The sequence below is a fragment of the Falco cherrug genome, chromosome 3 (assembly GCF_023634085.1).
Source record: "Falco cherrug isolate bFalChe1 chromosome 3, bFalChe1.pri, whole genome shotgun sequence".
In the NCBI taxonomy this organism is placed as follows: Eukaryota; Metazoa; Chordata; class Aves; order Falconiformes; family Falconidae; genus Falco; species Falco cherrug.
This window is the reverse complement of record NC_073699.1, coordinates 85,974,346-85,993,909: the sequence shown is the minus strand read 5'-3', so window position 1 is coordinate 85,993,909 and position 19,564 is coordinate 85,974,346.

Here is a 19,564-nt window from a genome sequence, read left to right as displayed (position 1 = left end):
ACCCAGCTCTGACAGTCTAATCAGACAGTTTCTGTCTAGAAAAGCAGCCAGGTTACTCTGGACACCACTGGGGTTTCGAGTACAGGAATACACACGTTGTCTATGTATACCTGGGGCTCAAAATGCACATGTTGGTCGGTCCTGCACCACAGTCTGTAAGCCCCTACAAGCTCCACTTCATCCCGCCTAGCTTTAGACACTTAACTGAGCCACTGAATAAATTTAAAGCCTCTTCAATTAAAGGAAAAACAGCAAATTAAAGATCAAGGTCACCTCCAGAAGTGCTCTCCTGCTTCCCTTGACCTGCAAACATAGCCTGCATAACTGAATCCTAATTTAACTAATCACTAATAGCTAATTGCTAATTTAAACACCTAAGTGGTGGTGAACCTCGGCCTGAAGCACTGAAGAGAATTTTCTGGCTAATTCCTATTCGCCAAATCCTCACTTTCTAAGTTAGGAGTTCTTTGAAACCACATCTGCAGAAGACAATCCAAACTAAATCTAAATATACTTCCCCCTTTTCACAGAGGCAGCAAGAGACAGACTCACTTGCCCACCATTATGACCTTGGCAAAGGTGAGAATCAAATGCAGCTCTCTTGCTCTTTCTTGCTTAACAGCATGAAAGGATCCAAGACCTGCAGTTTTCTGTCAAGCTCAACTTTTCTGAAGGTACAAAAGGAACCAAAAGTAGTTCTTCAGCTCCAGAGTTTTAAGCTTTGTGACAGATATGGGGATAATAATATTAATTAAAATACTATTACAGTACTTAATGGGAATTATTTGGATGATACAATTAGGAATGACAACATGTCATTATGCCATCTCCATGATGTACAAACAGTAACAGCATCTACTGTAAATTACTATGGCAATAGCAATTAGCTATAGTTCGAATCTAACTTATTGTAATGAGCCATGAAAAGAAACACAGGGCTCAGTAAGAGGCAGCAGCTGTGGAATCCCGGATCCATCCTGTCCGTGGTGCTGATGTAATGTGATGTCAGAGGCTGAAGGTTTGCAGGGCGGCAGAGATGATACAGGAATTTGAATACAGATGTGGATCAGGACCGATGAAAAGCATCGGACAGTCTTCCAGGATACAGAATTATTTGATTCAGCTTGTTCTGTTGCCTGTATCCTAACATGTCTGGAATTGAATCCCATACCCGTTTTGTGTGGAGGAAGTCCCTCTGCCTTCCTATGCTAGGATTATCCTGTGGAGTTACCTTCACCTCACCTGCTTCTGCTCTGGAATGCAATATTGTGGTCCATTAGACAGTGTTATTTATATTTCTTAGACATTAACTTCCCAGGTGCACGAAACAGGCTTGCCCTGGGCAGTGTGACTTTCTTGTGTTCAGAGTGGAAAGAGCTCCAGGTGTGGACAGTGGTGATGCAGATACTCTCAACATCCTCTCTCTGCCTGGGGAACTGTTCCTTCTCCCAAATGCTCCTGTTGGTCTCCTCTTCCCAACTCCCTTTTACCAACAACCACCAGGTTTCATCCCGTGCCCACCTTGGAGCCAGGCCATAGTCTTTTGGGTGCCCTTAGGAGCTTGACTCTGAGTTGCTTGAGGGCCAGACACCCTCTTGACTTCCCCAGAAGAGATCCTTACCCAGTTGCCTGGTGCAGAGTGTGATGGCACCAGGGTATGTGGCTGTAGGGGCTAGTGCTCCCTAAATTCCCTCGCCTCCCTTAGCCCAAAGGGTTCCAGTTACAGGAGATGGAAATGGTATGGTAAGTCAAGTTTTGGTAGGGTAAGTCAAGTTTTTCCGCTTGCATGATTTTCACCAAGCTTAAGTAGGCCTCTTCCCATTGGTACCAGCATGTCATCTTACATTTCAGACTTGGCCTGATGAAATTGTTTGTGAAACACAAAGGTACAGGCAGACAACGAAAGGCTGTGTACAGGCAACTTCCAGCACTTGAGTTATGGCTTATTATACCACAGCTTCTTGGCTTTGCTACCCTAGCCTCCACCACAAAGGCAGTAAGAGCTCAACAATTTACTATGCCTGTACAGTGGGTCAGGCATGCATGCACATGAGCAATACTCAGTGAAAACAGCTCAGTCATTTGAAATCATCTGTCCACTGCTACAGAGATTATATGGCTTACAGCGTAGGACTTCACTTGGCCAGTGACCCACTGCATGGCTTTGGGAGGGATTTTCTGCATTCCGATATGTGCCTAGAGGTGATGAAAGGAAATAATTACAGCTAGGTGAGGCTGCATGGCATGTTTCTCAGCAAACCAGGCTTCTCCACAAAGAGCAGTTCTCCTTTGCAATACCTTTCTTTTGTCTTTCTTATTCTGCTTGCAATAAATTACAGACCAATTATTGCTAGCTAGTATACATATCAATGGGAAATGAAATGTGTATCTCTTTGCCAGGGCAATGAAAGAGGGGAAAAAAAGGAGCCAAATGTACAGTTAACTCCTTTTAATTTCTCTTCATAGGTAGCTGAATGCATTTCACTAATTTAATCAAGTCCTAAGCACTGACTGTATTTTATAGAGATGTATTTTATGGCTGGTATTACTGATATTGAGAGATATATATTGAGCTTTTGGACAGAAAGAGACCCACATCCATCACATTGCATTTTTATTGCAAAATTGAATTTTGTGATATAAATAAGCATTGATTCAAGGATCATTATATAAATATGCATAAATGTTCAATAAAATATATGCATATTTATTCAATGATATGTTGATATATATGTAAAGACAGACACAAGTGGTATCTTTCTGTTTTGATGGTTGCTGGAGTGTGCCAGAATAACTGATAGAAAATTTGCAGAAGGATCTTAATTACAATCTAGAGGAGACATTTCTAGGCTAACATCCCTGATGATTTTGTATCTCCTCTGTGGATGAGGGGAAGGACAGCAGTGAGCTGGTAATAGCGCAAATCCTTGGCTTCCTGCTGGGGACCTGCTGTTTGGTCAACAGTGCATTGCATCTAATGCATTGGGCAATTATCACCTTGGGCATTAAAGATATCAGGGGGCTTTGAAGAAATGCTGTCCTATCTGAATACCATAAAAATTTAGATCCAGCTCTTAAAAGGCACCAACATCTTGGATGAATACAGCCACCTCCTTATTTTTGCATATATTGGACTTACAAGTAGAATTTTAAAAGTTAATCCTGATCTAAGCTAATTTTCTTGGCCCATTTTTTAGCCAGTGGAAAAAGACTGACATCTCCAGGAGGTGAGTTCCTCCCCTCTATTTCAGACATTGATTCATCTCCTAGTGCCTTAGATATTGCTCTTAGGGAGAGAGTTAGTTCACCTCCTAAGGATAATCACCTCTTGCCATTGATTAATAAGGACAAAAAGATGATGATTTCAACCACATACCTGACATCTGGATTCCTACTGCTGGGGAAGATGAATCCCACTTGTTGAGATCCAGGAGCTGTAACATAAGAAGATGTAAAAGCACACTTCCAAAACAAGACACCTTTCAGAAGAAACAAAATCGACATATAAAACATTTTAGGTTCCCAGCTCAACGGGATAGGAATGGAAATTAGGCTTTTTTATCATTTCCCATGATCATGCAGGATGTCCCAGTGTGGTCTGGTAAGATAGAAAGAGGAAATCCAAGTGAACTTGGCATGCTGTGTGCTCTGGAGAAGCTCAATATGGCTGTGGAACAAGCTGGCCAGTATTTGGGAAATCTTCACTAATAAATAGTATGCTGCCTGTAGGAAGAAGTGGTGGGGGTAAAGGCAACTATGCTACCAGTGCTAGCTGAGAGTTACTCCTGGTGCTCACATAAGAAGAATCTGGTATCTGTGAATACGGGTCCTTAACACTAAATTACAGTTGGGTGGATCAAAGGCTTTCTGGATTGTGTGCAATTTTGCAGTTTGAAAGTGATTCTCAATCCAAAATTAAGAGGGAATAGAGGGTGGACAGAAGGAAATGAAACTTAAATATTTCATAAAATAAAATACACAGTTAAAAATTAGGCTAGGATAAAAGAAAAAAAAAGCCAAACAGTTGAACAAAATTCTTTTCTCCCTTCTACCTCTTAAAACTACTGAAAATAACTATTGATTTCTCTTGGAAAAAAGTGATACCAAAATCCAATTGCACCAGCTCAAAAAAACCTTGTTGGCAGTATTATCAAAACACTGTCTTTCAGGGAGGAGGAGGACTGTTTCTGAACACACATTTTCATTAAAATTGACACCTTCCTGTGAGTTATGACAGGATACAAAAATGTTCCATCAAAACCTTTCTGAGCAGATGTGGGGGAGCAGCTGTGGGAAACAGAGGGGCTGTTAGTATATATCAGCCTCTTCTGGTTAGGGAGAAGGAAAGTGTAATTCCTTTTCTTCCCAGAACATGCCTAGGGACTGCTGGCAGCTTTCCTTTTGATGCTCATCCCAAATGCTTTTCCCAATACAGATGTTCTCCCCATCCCCTCTCTGCCTGGGGGACTGTTCCTTCTCCCAGTTGCTCCTGTCCATCCCCTCTTCACCCTTTCCCTTTCCCAACAACCACCGGGTGGTTTCACTCCGTGACCCCCTTGGAGCAAAGCCATAGCCCTTGGTGCTTTCTGGAGCTTGACTCTGAGTTCCCTGAGGGACTGACACCCTCTTGGCGTCCCCAGCAGAGACGGGGCTGCAGTTTCCACCAGCGTCACTGCTTTTGAGAAGACCGAGAGCTCATTTCCTACGCGACACAGCCATCAACTGGCTGGATTTAAAATGACAGCAGGGCTCACAATCCAGTCCCAGGCGTCCCAGCATCACCAGTTTAGATTTTTGTCTGGTGAGCAGGATGCCACCTGATGGAGTTGTGTCTTGACTGCTCATACAGTGATGCTCTGTTCAGCAAGGGAGAAGCTATCCCAGGGCTAATTGTGGAAAGAGTTTCTGCAGATATTAAGCACGCAAGGTTAATGCACCTCCACGGGAAAGCTGTCTGCTTACTGTGCAGTTTGTTTCCAATCCAGCACTGGAAAACCTGGAAAGACAAACCTTTGCCTGATGAAGAAATGAAATACCTGCTATTCTCCATACTTCTCATATTTGAGCCACCTCATGGGGACTTCCTCAGCAGCCCTTCCCAGCAGACCACAGCTGTTCACATGGTAGCTTCCATCACAGGAACCAAGAACTTGAGCAGACCCTCCAATCCTGCTTCTGTAAGGACTCACAGCTAAAAATTGCCTTGGGCATAACACAAAGCTCCCGCAAGTGACTCTTGCCCCCAAATTTCTGCAGTTTGTTTGTACTGAGTGCGTCTGGTTCCTGCAGCATTTCTCCATGTCTCCAAACAGTTGGCTGTGCACCCATAGGTGGTCTGAAGAAGCAGGGAGAAAATGAAACCCTTTCTTCCTCCAGCCCTTCTTCAGGCTACCACAAGAAGATAACTGCTTCTCCAAGAAGTTTCATTAAAACAAGCTTCTTCCTCTGATACACTCATTTACCTCAAGGTACCTCTGTTGAGAGGCCTGCAGGTAAAGCGTCCGTGCAAATGGCAGGATCATGAAGATGTCGAGGTCTTTCCCTTAGCAAAAGCTTTCCACTGGGCAGAAAACTGTTAACATTTTTCCTGGGTATTTGACACTGCTGCAAGACAGTACCCCCAAGAAAATTCTCCCAGGGGACACATAACCAGTCCTCCTAACTGGGCAAGGACCAGATTAAAAACACTACGACAAATGACCCAAATGTGTAAGGCCTGTGGTAGATGTGGCTGCTTCCTTCCTTCCAACAGCTCTCTAGACCTGCAAATCTGTCTCAATGGGGTTTGATATGAAGATTTTTCAGAACATAACTATTAGCCCAATGGGACAGTATCTAGTCCTTTTTTGTGATAAAAAAGGAACATGACCTTCTTAGGGATTTTAAGCTTAACACTAAGGTTTAAATGCATTGCATTTGTCTTAGTCGAGCTGTAAGGTCTAAGTAATTCCACATCTTCTGCCAGTGGTCATCCAGGGTAACCAAGGGAGAATAGAACAGAAAGGCATCTTCAAGGTAGTCCTTCCCCTGTTATTCTCTCCCCTCTTATGGAATATCTATCGATATTCCCTGAGTTGGAGATTGCACCCAGACCCTTGTATTCAGCACTCCTTCTAACTTCCCTGTTCATCTAGCAATCCTCAGCCACTGACATTGCTGGCTCTGTATCTTTGATACACATTAGCTTGAGGAATCTATGGTTTCTTCCAGCCATCAAAGCTAACCAGGTGAGGATTTCCCAGAGCAGAAAGGGTAGATATTACTCACTCTACTGGTGATGGCACAGGAACTTCATCAATATTTTCCCTTATTAATTTATATGAAACATTGAACAGTCCTTGGGGAGAAAGGGGTACTTATTTTGACATGCCCAGTTGCTCAAAAATAATAATAATAAAAAAGGACTTTGCAGTGGGAAATAGTTATGCCTCTATTTTACCCTCAGAACAGTATGACATTTAGTCTAACATCCCTACACACCCCAGAGTGTCCCCAAAGTGTCCCACTGGCATTGGTAGATTCATTCAAAGAGATATTTTCTTCTTTCTTATTTGTAAAGTCAATCTGTACCCAAGAAGACAGCAGACAACATTGTCTCCATGGGGTTGAAGGAACTAAGGAGAGCTTCACAGTGAGGGACTCCACAGTGCAGGATCCAGACAGCGTGAGGAACCTTCTGAGACTTTGCTCCTGTTCCCAAGCTGCAGAATAAGCCTGGATGCCATTTGCTCTCAGGAGGCAGAAGGGACAGGTATGTCTGAATGGAAGATACCTTCTATGGGAAGCAGGAGCATACACATACAGAATGAAGCCTCTTTCGAGCTGCATGATCTCAAGTGCCAGGTGTGGCTTGGAGCAGGTCCTTGATTCTTGCTCCATCTGGCATGTGACATGTGTGACCTGGACAAGGAGAGGCAAAGCCTTGCTAGAAGGCAGATTTCCTACTCCCAGCCCATTCTCTGTTGCATCATGTCACATGTTTCTCACTCCTGCCAGGTAACCGAACTGCAGTCTGCCTCTGTCACAGGACTTCTTGTTCCCACTGTGTCCCCAGTCAAGTGATGTGTTGCAGCTTTGTTTCGTGCAGGAAAGAGGCATGATAAGCTGCAAATCTGCCACACCAACAAATTCATGTTTCACAGCATTTTGTTCATATACCTTGAAGATCCATGCTGGGTTTTGCACACCTGCATATGGTGTGGCTTCAGAGCAAAGTGCCAGAGAGATGACTTGTTGTCATGGTTTAACCCTGGCCAGCAACTAAGTACCACACAGCCGCTTGCTCACTCCCTCTCACCCAGAGGGATGGGGAGAAGAACCAGAAAGGAATGTAAAACTCAAGAGTTGAGGTAAGAACAATTTAATAGGTAAAGCAAAATCCAAACATGCAAGCAAAGCAAAGCAAGGAATTCATTCCCCACTTCCCATGGGCAGGCAGGTGTTCGGCCACCCCCAGGACAGCAGGGCTCCATCATGTATAATGGTTACTCGGGAAGACAGATGCCATAATGCCAAATGTCGTGTGTCGTCCCCGTCCCCCCCGTCCCGTCCCCCCCCCCCCCCTTTCTTTTTCTTCCCCAGTTTATATACTCAGCATGATGCCATTTGGTATAGAATACCTCTCTGGCTAGCTTGGGTCACCTGTTCTGGATGTGTCCCCTCGCAATTTGCCATGTCCCCCCTAGCCCTCTCGCTGGCAGGGCCCAAGGAACTGAAAAGTCCTTGATTTAGTATAAACATCACTCAGCAACAACAAAAAAAATCAGTCTCCTATCAACATTGTTCTCACATCATAGCCAAAACACAGCACTGTACTAACTACTAAGAAGAAAATTAACTCTATCCCAGCTGAAACAGGACACCTGTTCAGGATGAGAATGGTGGAAGAAGGTTATACACTGGGGCAGCACCCCACCCTTCCCACAGCACCCACTATGTGCATCTGGCAGGCTTAAATTCCAAGTGTTCCTGAGCATTAGAAACCAGTGAATTGAAGCCTAACCTGGCTTTGATCTGGAATTCACTTCTCATTTCCTTATTAGAGAAGTTAAAAAAACCTAGAAGCCAGTAGAAGTGACACACAAGAAAAAGAGGTCTCGTTACCTCAACACCAGCCGAAGGACTGGAGAACATCAGTTCCTAGTCTAGGATGGTTCAGTGCACATCTGGATGTCCACATGACTATAATTTGCATGGCATATAAAAGAAGATCTCATTAAAGAACGGGAAGAAAGATATTGCATCTATCACATTGTCATATAGTGGTTTTAGGAGACAATGCAAATATGGAAAGGGTTAAAAAGCTATAGTGCCAGCAAATTCAATAATCAGAGCATTCCTAAAGTTTCACCATACAAAAGAAGCTGGTTTAGTATTTCCACTCACTTTTTAGCCATTTTGATGGGTTTAGGTTAGATCCTTCCAGATAGGATTTCATTCCCAAAAGCATTAAAGCTATGGGACATCTGGAATAATCTGAGGGTATCCACTGATCTAGGGTGAACTTTGCGGTTTTCATGAATGTACTTCAATTCCCACCCATGGTGTTTTCCCACTGGAGCTGTACTGACTGCTGTTTACAGGATTTCAGCTGAGTGTGCCCAATGCACGGCTGCTGAAGATCTTACTCTGGGTGAAAACCATTGAGGCAGGCAGATCTCCTTCCATTCTGAAAGAAGCAGCAACATTTAACAGTATGAGTGGGAGTAACTGCTTGGAGTCAAACGTTAGGTCTTCAAGCATTTATTTGTCCAGTATTCTGTATAGATTTATCTCAGTTCCTGGGCTAACCTGTAGGTCTCCTTTGAGGATGAAGACACAGTGGTCTAAAATGAATTGCTGTTATCCCTCATTGAATGTGTGAGCTCCCTCTGGTGCAGGGTATTGTTTTCTTTCATAAAACTCAGAAAATCTTGGCAATGTGGATATGTCGTGGATGAAGCGACGCACTTCAGTCGGAGAAGTAGCAATATGTTTATGGATATAAACCAGCAATTTCACAAAGTTTTATAGTAAATGCGACAAAGGTTTAACAAAATTTGATGGCAAGGTACACTTGATCATTTACTGCATAGAGGACAGGGCCAGACAAAATTGTCAGGGAGACCCTCCACTTGAGTCATGAACTTCAGAAAGGACCCCCTTGCGTTCTAAACTCCTGCTCAGAGGGGAGATTAGGTGCAGCTGCATCCAGACTTAGTCCCAGGCTTGATCAATGGGTTATGTCTAAAGGATTATACGTATGCAACCAATCCTTTCTACCACTTTGCTAAGGAGCTTTCAAGTGAGGGAAGATAGGATGATAAGGTGTTGCAATCCACTGACATCAACAGAAAATAAGTTGAAAATAGGACAAAGGTAATTGTGGTAGTGGGAGATCACAACTTCCAACTCAAATAACTCCCCCCAAAAAGAGAGCAAAACCCCGCTTGGGGAGCATGCATAGTTAGTAGAGAACTTCAGTAGTGCTACCTGAGGGTGAGTACCAATTTGCATTAGAAGTGAGAAACTTGTAACCAATCCTGTGTATGATAAATGAATATACAATGTACTATGATGTATAAAAAGTGGACAAATGAGTGGAGATGTTAGGGAAGACTCCACCGTAAATTCTGTTTGATCAGTTGACAGGCCGAACCTATATTTTCCCCCATAGGGATGCCTGTTGGGCAAGAACCTTTTTCTATGATTAACTTATGCTAGCTACTATTAGATATATTGTTTTAAGCTTGATTGCAGTCAGTGTATTTATCACCAGCAATCTTTGAAGCTTATTCTGGTGCAATTTTCCGTTAATAGAGTGTTATTCTGTAAACTGTTAGTGTTAGGTCCTTCATGGGCACTAGCAGTGGGTAACATATTTGAATGAAGTGGGAAGACCCACTGAGGGGTTCCCCTTATGCTGTTGGTGCGTTTCCCTGACTGTGTGAGTCAAATCGCCTTCCAATCCATATTCCGATCTTAGTTCTCCTAGCTGTGCACTGCCTTCACCTTCTTGTATTGTTGGCTGGCAGTAATATCAAAAGTAACACCCTTATATTGCCTTTTACCATTTGCCCTTTTTGCTAAAGTGTCTGTAAACCAAATGTTTTCTGTTGATGTACTCTCAGTGAGGGGTGGTGCAACCAGAATGGGTGAAGGTTTAAAAGGCTGTTGTAACACTAAAGGCTCTGTGTTTATGGGCATTTGCAATTTGGAGACCTTAGTGTGTCCTTCAGTTAATTGCAAATTTTCTGCAACTCCTGTTAGGCAGGCATACCATTTTCTGATAGTGGAGTTCTGTGTGACTCCTTCTGGGGGGAGCAGTCCCCTTCAGGATTGCTTCCAGTAAATTAAATGGTCCTCTAGTTTGCACAGGTTGTCCCCGATGCATTTTCTGTGCTTGTTTAACTGCTCAGACTAAAGATAAAAGTCCCTTTTCCTATTCAGATTATTGTTGTTCTGTTTCTTTAAATGTGGCTGAGCTAAGTGATAAGGGTCTTTTTGGCCCATTGGGGCCAGTTTCGAACAAGTTACAGTAAGTAGCGTGTTTGGCAAAACCCCATTCTGTTATAACAGAGTCACAGGGGGGTACTGGCCCAGCTACTGATATGTTTCTAATTCTTCAGTTAGAGTTTTAACCATATCTATAAGTTCTATTTTCCACTCCCAGGGTTTGCCTTTCCATAAGAGTGAGGATATTGGATATTGGATTATTTACTGCATAGAGGACAGGGCCAGACAAAATTGTCAAGGACACCCTCCCGTTGAGTCATGAACTTCAGAAAGGACCCCCTTGCATTCTAAACTCCTGCTCAGAGGGGAGATTAGGTGCAGCTGCGTCCAGACTTAGTCCCAGGCTTGGTCAACGGTTTATGTCTAAAGGATTATATGTACGCAATCAATCCTTTCTACCACTTAGATAAGATTTTGAAGTTTATCACGCAATTAATCACTTACTGAGAATCAGTTGTGGCAAGGAATCTTTCAGCCTTGAGAAGTAATGTTGAGAGGCGTCTCTACTCAAGAGGAGATCCTGGCATTCAGCCCACTGCCATGCAGACAATCTCAACAGGCCCTGGGCTGTTTGCTATTTATGGGGTAAGATAGGTGACTTGTAGTCATATTTGCATGCGGACTACAGAGGTTAGTTTCTTGCAAACTTGTCTTGAGTCAGACCTTAATCAGCAGTATGGTTAGGTGGGCACCTTGTTCCAGTTAGCCCTTGGCTGTTGTGTTGCTACCTATCTCCTTTGAATCCACTTTGAGTTGGATGCAGCCATCCTGACCAGATGCATCCATTACGACTATCAGCTGGTGGTTACTGCTTGAGCAGGGTTATGGGAAATAAAGGTCAGGTTGGGGTGGTTGCAGGGGAGCACACCGTCACAGGGTATGAATTCCAAAGCCCCCCTTTCCCCCTCATCCATTCTAAGGCCTACTTGCTACCTCAGTTAATTAGCTACCATGCCGTCAGCAAACCTTCGCTTCATTGCCCAGCTTTGAGCAATGGCCTCCTCTGCAAATAAATCACAGAGGAACATGGCTCAGTCCATACCAACAGTATGAAGGCACACACATTAATCGGTTTTGAAAAGCCAATATGAATAATATTGTTGCTTGCTGTACCTAGAATCAGTTGATTCCAACACAGTCCATGAAAGCTGACACATTGAGTGTGGTGTATGAAAAAACACATAAAATCCCTCTTAGCAAGAGCTAATTTTAGGGGGTAGGGAGGAGAGAGGAAGAGAAGACCTGAGCTGGGTAAAGGTGCAGCAGCCTGTTTGCATCCTTCCTGTCCTGCATCCCAAAGTCTGAAGACGTAAGACTGCAAAAGATCATGAAACCCACTCTCTTTCCCTTTCTATCCATCCTGACATCCAAGGTAAATCTCTGCAGTCCCGAACCTGTTCTCCATGAACAAGGGATGCCTTTCTGAGCACTTTTCCAAAGTAAAAGTGCTCCATATCCACACCTTCAGCAAATGCTCTAGAGCATCATTTTTTCTTCAGTGGACCCAACCTCCATAATTTTTGACTTCACCAGCTCTACAGGTGTGCATGGGAAGTGCCTGGCAGAGACATCATGGTATGTGGGAAGCCAAGGGGTTTTGTGTTAGGAGATGATTGCCCTTGTGTATAGTGGATGGTAGAAGAGGGAAAGCCTTAGAGGATCTGATGAAGAGCAACATCTGCCCAGCACATCTCCTGTGAGTTTCTGACTGAAGAGAACTTTAATCTGGGACCTGGTCTTAGAAAGCTAACAGCACATTGAAATCCAGTAGTATGATCAGTACTCAGAGTCAGTTTACACCTCACTGGCATCTAGAAGTGTCCTAATAGCTAACCTATAGGACTAAGTTGCTTGCTCAAACTACCTCCCATGCAGCCCCACCTTTGGCTCAGCTCAGAGCACTTCCAGAAGCACTTTTCCCCATTTCCATCACGTTCATCTCTCACAGTGTTATGAACCATGGGGTACTGTGTCAGGCAATGTAACAGACACACACTTAGTCATTTTTCTAGGTCATCTTAAGGCAGCCATAACTTCTGTGCACAGGTAGGTGCAGGCAGGCAGCTGTATTCACTCAGGGTGCCAGCTGAGCAGATCTTACTGCATTTAGTGACAAGTCTATCACCATGATCCAGGAAGGGGAAGATAGAAAAGGACTTAGTTAAAGTAAATTCCTTATCTGGGACAGGCTGAGAAGGGAAGATTCAAAGTGAAATCCCAAAAAGAGGGTATCAGGGGCCATTTTCAATTTGCTATTTAATTTTAAGCACAAAGACTTGGGCATTTTCCTTTCCACAGACTTTTAGTTCCTTGGTGGCTCACCAGCAGCATGTGCTGAAGCCCATCCTTGTGGCTGATTCATTGTCTACCCTAATGAAGAAGCAGAGAGCCCACTGATAAGTCTGGGATTCCTCTGAGTTCTCCTCCCTAATTATGCTTTTCTCCCAAATCCTTCACATGTCTATAGCAAATAATCTTTTCAGCCTAGCTGTGTCCATCCTCTTCTTTTTGCCCCATGTTCTTGCTCCTTTCCTCCTGCTTCAGAACAGCCAACTCCTCTACTTTCTACACTTCCTACCTTACCTGTCTCACTGTTTTTCTTCTTTTTCCATGCCCAGTGCCTAGATAATAATCAACTTTTATCTGAATATTTACATGTTGTGAGACTCCCATGGCTTGGAGAGAGGGGAAGAAAAAACCATGTATTTTAGTAATTGATCTATTCCCAACACTTTGATCTGCAAATATTTTTGTCTTCATCCATCCTTATTTACCTCTACTAAACCATCCCACTGTCTTTTTAACCATCATGACACTGTCATGGATCACTCAAAGTACTGGCATGTTATAAGTCACTATAAGGGTGCACTATTGTGTAAATGTACACATTTCTGCTACCAGTGAAGAAGATCCAAAGATGATGTACGGATGACAAAATTCTCTGGCTCCAGGAATGTTGTCACCATCTCTAGTACTTCATGAGCTGACAACAGTGTTAGTGGCTGGTGTTCAATCCTGCAAAGGTTTCACAAATAGCTTGCAAAGCATGAAACAAAGGGATGCCATCACCTGTTAGTGTACATTTGCCTCTGGTGATTCAATCTCAGACCGCAATATGGAATTTTCTTTTTTCCCCTTCATTTCCAGGACTTTCTCCCCACCTCAGTTAGCTGCTTATTTGAACAGGTCTAGCATCCACATGCATCAGAGCCCAGAGTTTCAACAAATTTCCTACCTATTCAGACATCACGTTATTCAGAGGATTTTCCTTCCCCCCTTTTTTATCTCTCCCCCATTCAGTCCTATGCATTCAACTCACTAAAGGCTTCTGACCTTTCAAGGTCCTATTGAGCTAGTTGGTTTTCTATCCAGTGTCATTTCTTACCACTCTAAATTCAAGCCTATCATTATGCAGAAAGATCTTCAGTACTCATGGTCAAGGTTAGATCCAGGAAAAAACATCCACACCTCTATGCAAATTACACCTGGGTGCATGGTTTCTATATGTCATGCCTTCAATTTTGTATAAAGCATTTTATTGTTTAATAGAGCAAATACATCCATAGGATAAAAGGGAATATATATATTATCAATATAAATTTATGCAGACTAAAGTATTGGACTAAATTAAATGACAATAGTCCCCATTCTGAATTCATTCAGCCTAGACAAACAAAATACCAATATATGAAGAGAAAACCTTGTAAGATTGATAAAGACAGCAGAATGATGACTTTAAAGTGGATTTTCCTACTTTAAATGCATAGGTTACATTTTCTTTATGCAGTCTTTAAATAATTCATTAGTCCCCAAGACAGTTTTATTAAGTCTGTGAGTATTGCTATAGAATCCCAAGTAGCTATAACTTCTCTGAAGCTTATGGGACCAGGCAGTTGGAATGCTAAAACACACTTAAAATTAAATAGTCGTACATTTGTGCTGGGAGATTGTATTTTGTCAAACTATAGCTGCTTTTTATTCTCTGAGATCCTACATACCAGATCATGAGCAATCTATAGAGCTGATTGGCAGAGATCAATCAAAATTCAGCAGCTTTTACCACTGCTTTTCTACCCAGCTGAGCAGCAAGTGTCACTCACAAGGAAAGCATGGGTTGATTTTGGCAGACCCTCAAGCTGCTAATTTTTATTTTTAATTTTTTCAGCTAGAAAAAAGGCATGAGACCCATCAGCAGAAGACAATTTTTAACAGGATATGTAGCCTTCTAGTTGCAGGTTGGTTGCTTAAACTCGGAGGTGCTTCTCAATGAAAGTACTGTAGGCTGTAGGCAACACAACATGTACTGCAGCTTTGACTCAGGACTAACGTGCTCTTTTGATAATTGCATCAAATGCAGCAATGCAACCTCCATCTAATTTTTCACCACCAGGTAGTCTGTACTTTTTATTTCTAAAGTTCCCTCAGAACAAAAGAGATCTCGTATATACCTTGTACAGCCACCAGCACAAGAAGACACTTGTATTCATAGGGCTTCAAGTTTCTACAACAGCAAGATACACAATCCAATTTTACATCAAGAATAAGATCCAATTCCAACACTGAAATCACTAGCCCAGCAGCAGGCTGGGATCCAGATCCGAAAAAGCTAAAAAGTGAAAACATCATGTATTTGCAGGACACCCAATATCTTTAGCACAGACTGCTTGCCTAACTTCATCTATTCCAAAACTTATGTGACAACTAATGAGATGCTTATCTGTCTTCATTGTCTATTGATACACCCTAACTTAGACACCAATCTTTCAGAAGTTTGATGTTAAATGAGAGGAACCTCATGCACAACACTAATATATGAATCTATAGAATAGCATTTGTGGGACAGCCATGCCTTCCTCCAGCACGGTAGGCAACTGCAGCTACCTGGATAGTGCCTGTATCCTGTCTGAGAGCAGCATCCTCTGCAGAGCCTACTTAGTATTAGATTCAGATCCACCCTTCCCACAAACCAGCCTATCACACTGCAGACCGCTTATCTTTCTTGACTGACACTATCTGACACAGGAGTAAGTGACTTAACTCCACATTCCCCTTCACAGCAGAAATCAGTATGAAGCTGTGCACAAAGCAAGCCCAGCCACTGCATACATTAACCTCTGCCCAAGCAGGGGGCAACACTCCTTGGAGTGGAGAGCTCAGCACTTCACCATAAATCTTACATTCACTTTGCCAGTTGAAATAGATAAAAAGATATTTCCCAACTGGAGAAAAATTCGGAGGTTCATATCACTTTAGATGCCTATCACCTCATTCCTTGTCTCTCTTTACAGTTAACAGAGAAAAATAGGCAATTGTATGGTATAGTTCAATTGGTCTTTTTGAGAATCTTTGTTAGGAACAATTTATGTTCTAAAGGCTGTTCACGCTACTAATCTGCTCCTAGCATGATTTTCAACTAAACTGGTAACCTCATTTGCCAAGGAAAATCTCAATTTTGCTTAATAATTCCACCTTGCCAAAAATAATGTTCCAAAATCAAAAAGTCTGACAGAAGCAGCCAGCCTAGGTAAGCTATATCATAAGGGGGAAAAATTATAGTAATATTAATAATTTTTAAAATTATTATAATGATGACTGGAAGCCAGCATTTTGGGACCACAGGCAGTGCATCACTAGAGGAACACTGTAACTTGAATCAAGTATCTACAAAGATGGTAAAAGGAGAATTGCAGAATATACTGTTGTGTGATTATCAGCTGTACTCCATTTGTATATTAAAGATTGTGGCACATAAGTTTAAAAGTGTTAGTAAGCATGGAAAGTGGTTAATATCCACTGCTAGAAATCTTTAGGTAGGCTTGAGGGGGGATTCAGCTGCAGATTAAGATATAGATGCTCAATAGGTCCATAGTCACTAGGTAGCCCAACTCCCATTACTGTGACTGATGGGTGAACTCAGTGGTGTTTGGGGAGCAATTCAGCTAAACCTAAACATGTGCTGTTCAATACAGTTGCTTAAACATAAGCACTGAATGTTACTTTAGCTCCCACTTCAGAAGGACAATGTCTCCCGTAGGAGACATGGCCAATCACAGAGAAATGGCTTGATACCAAACCGTGCATCCTATGCACAAGGTGCCCGTATGTGGGGTAACCAATTTGTAGTTGCTGCTGAATGAATCCCTCTCTGAGATGCACTGCATAGATCTCTTACAGGTTTGCTATCTACAATGGAAGCTTAGACACAAAATCCAAATGTAGACACTGGTATTAGGCACTAAAACTTTGACACCTTCATTTCAAACAGAATCTCACTCTAGATTATTTTTTTTTTTAATACAGAGAACTGCTATAGTTTACTGCAAATGCCCTTTCTCTGCACATCAATATATGAAATATTTTGGATGCAATTGTTGCAAGTTAAAATGAAGATCCAAATGACAAGTTATTCCTATGTGGAATCAATATTGGTATATCTAGAAAAAGTATTTCAGGTCTTCGAAACATGATTTCTCCATTTACTTCATCAGGAATGTGTTTGCTAAAATAACTTTCTTGACCCATTGTTAGCTCACATCACTTACACCTGTGAACCTCTCCACTGATCCACTTCCATTCACACTTGCATCTTTAAAATGTCCAAGTGCTCTTCCCCAAGTCCCTTGTTCAGCTTATCCTAAACCTTCACCTTGGATTATTTTTTTCCCTACAGTTCCTCTCCTCAAAACACCATCCCCACCTGCATGCTGTCTTGTACCATGCCTTCTCCAGCACAGCACAAAAGAAGCACATGTTGACATGGCTGTATTTTTCTTCAGCTCCAGTGCTCTAGGTCCTTACCAACCCAGGTCCTCATTATACACCCAGTTTTTCCTTGGTGCTGTATCAAATTCCTTTTCAGCTCCTCCACAGCAGGAAAGAGAAGAGATCTTAAGAAGGAGAACAAAATAAAATAGGAGAAAAAGTGAGTTTTTTTCTGAAAACCAAAGTACTTCTTGACCTGTTATATGAGCCTCACTCCCCTTTGGAAAAAACAAATATATTCACCCTTGAGCTTTTCTCAGCTGGATCAAGGAACAGTGAAGCTTTTCTGCTTGTGGTATAGAAGTTAATGTAATTTTAAAATTTTAAACATCATCTCTGTGTTGTTGCTGTCTGGCACAACCCAAGCTGCATTGCTGATGTAGAATAACAATTTTTAAAGTTTTGTTATTATTTTTTATTTTTTAAATTAATTTATATTTTTTATTTTTATTTTAATTTAATTGTAATTTAATTAAAATTAATTTTAAAATTAATAATTTTATTTTGCTTGGGTTGTCTTAATTAAGATAAAAGAGGTGATTTTGTCTTCCTTTGGGACACTAGTAAACTGAAGGGAGGAACTAATATTATGATATATTGAAAAGTAAAAATAAACTTACACTAGGCTCCTAGAATGCTTTATCGTGCCAGGCTAGGTTATTCTGAAGTCCTGAAGTCCTGAAGTCATGCCGTGAACCGTATCTCATGTACTAGCACAGCTATTATTCGTGTATCATTGATAATTATTATTTATTCTCAGCTGGAACTCTGATACAATGTAAATACTAAATTCTTATGTGATCATGTTTCTTTGGAAATTTATTTGCTTGTTTCTTACAGATCGTTTGTTAGCCATTTTTTGAGACATGATTTTCAGCCTGTTGAGTTATTGCTTTTTTCCAGTTGTTTGCTTGGTTGACTGGGGTTTTCAAGCATGGTAGATGGCCATGGTGAAATACAGTGTAAAAATACTTAAAGCAGCATTGAAAAAGTTAGTGAGAATGCCTTACTGCAATGCTCCACAAACCAGCCATCTCATACTAAAATGAATAACCTTCTCAATATAACCGAGTTAATTTGTCCAGATGTGGCTTCATTACCTTGGACACAATACACTGCACCCAACATCTTTGCTATTCGGTTTTCAGGCAATTGTCATCCACTCTAGGAGAAGAAACAATGTGCTGTGAATTGGGTGCCCAGACCTATCAGATCAGAGATCTTTGGCTAGCCAGATTGGTAAATGATGCTCCTTGATGTCAGATCAATGGACACTTACACAGCACATAGCATTCTGTGCTATTCTTTGTTCATTTGCCTTTGGAGATAGTCTTGTTAAGTTTTTTTCAAGGAAAAAAAAAAAATCCAGCACAATAAGAAAAAAAGTCACCTTTCCATAAACACACATAAACACATTTCATGGGCACATTCTGGGTGGAAAAGATAATTCATGTAAACTTGTCCTTCATACCTGCTTTCCAGTACACCATTTACACTCTGCTGCATCTCTTCAAGCTTTAGGGAACTGGATGTTTTTTCTCCTTTCTGCTTCTAGACAAATAAGAATAGTAGATGCTGAGAAGAAAATCTGGGGTCCAGCAGCAAAAGCAAACAAATTTTAAGCATGCAATAAATTGTGGCTGAGTCACTCAATGGACTGGTATCATCTTGGCTATTCTGGCAGGATGAAAAAGGGTGATTACTACCTTTGGAGATGGGCAGATTAAGGCTGTGTTTAATATTAGAGGTAATCTTTTTAATTTCTTCTGAACTTTTCCCCATTAAAATGACAGTTTATTTAGACAGAAAAAAAAATTTACTTCTTTTCCCTTGAAAAGAAATAAGAAGCAAAATGAGTAGTTTTACCCAAAATTGACTGCTAATTATTTTTTTAGTTTAATTTCCTATTACTCCTGAAGAACCATCAAGATTTGGGAAAAAAGTCTTATATTTCATCTTGTTTTATTGCTTTCCCTGAAAATACAGCACATTTTCTAATGTACTAGCTCATTTGCTATCTCATCTGCAAGTCAGTGTTTTAAAGAATGTTGCAGCAGTCTTGACATGAGACATTGATAATCCTGAATTATGAAACAAAGACTTAATTGCATACAGATGGACACTTCCTTAATCAAGGGAGAGAAGTGACATTAAGCTATATGGATTTTACCCTGGTTGGGAGGCAGCACCATTGTTTTTTAACCCATCTCCACTGCTTTCTCCATTTTTCCCAGGCAAAGCAGGCAAAATACCATTTATGTAATGTTGTAATCCAATTTGTACCCAGACTGTGTGCATCCAAAAACAA